The 708-nt window shown below is 35.3% G+C and overlaps 1 protein-coding gene across 1 annotated transcript in view; it reads right to left on the reverse strand.

The window, feature by feature from the left end:
• LOC104743597 (apoptosis inhibitor 5-like protein API5) overlaps positions 1 to 708 on the reverse strand; it is a 9,718-nt gene that overhangs the window by 7,298 nt on the left and 1,712 nt on the right. The gene's annotated exons all lie outside the window — the stretch shown is intronic.

Here is a 708-nt window from a genome sequence, read left to right on the forward strand (position 1 = left end):
CCAAAACACTTACATCTTTAGACATCTTCTTTCTCAAAACACTTGAGTTTTAAACTGAGAAATCATCAAAAGCCAAACAAACAAGTGTTAAACATATCACATACACACATATCACATACATACATATCACACACATAAACAGAGATGATGAGTCTCGACTAAGTAATAACGAACAAAAAAACGAGTAGTAGCAGCAAAGGAATGGATTCATATCAGACCAATACACACACATCAGCAATAAACAAAAACAAAAAAAATGAACCGTAGTTACCATTGCAATAAACGAGTAGTAGCAACAAAAAAACGAGTAGTAGCAACAAACAAAAAAATGAACCGTAGTTACCAATAAACGAGTAGTAGCAGCAAAGGAATGGATTCATATCAGACCAATACACACACATCAGCCATTGCCAATAACATTAACCCAAGTAAAGTCAAAGAGAGAGAAAGAAGAAACCCTTATATTGCTAACCCATTGAATCTTAACCTACTGGGTATCGATTAATTTCAGTGAAAGTGAACTAAATCATGCTAACCCAATGAATCTTAACTCTTATCATGCTAACCCAACAATTCAAATCCCAAATTAAGTGAAGCAAAAAACCAATATACATGGAGATGGAGAAGGAATTAGAGAGAGACGAAGAAACTCACAGATTGGGAGAGAGATATGGAGACTGGAGAGAGATAGAGCAGATCGGAGCTTTG

This window comes from Camelina sativa, chromosome 14 (genome assembly GCF_000633955.1).
Source record: "Camelina sativa cultivar DH55 chromosome 14, Cs, whole genome shotgun sequence".
Classification (NCBI taxonomy): Eukaryota; Viridiplantae; Streptophyta; class Magnoliopsida; order Brassicales; family Brassicaceae; genus Camelina; species Camelina sativa.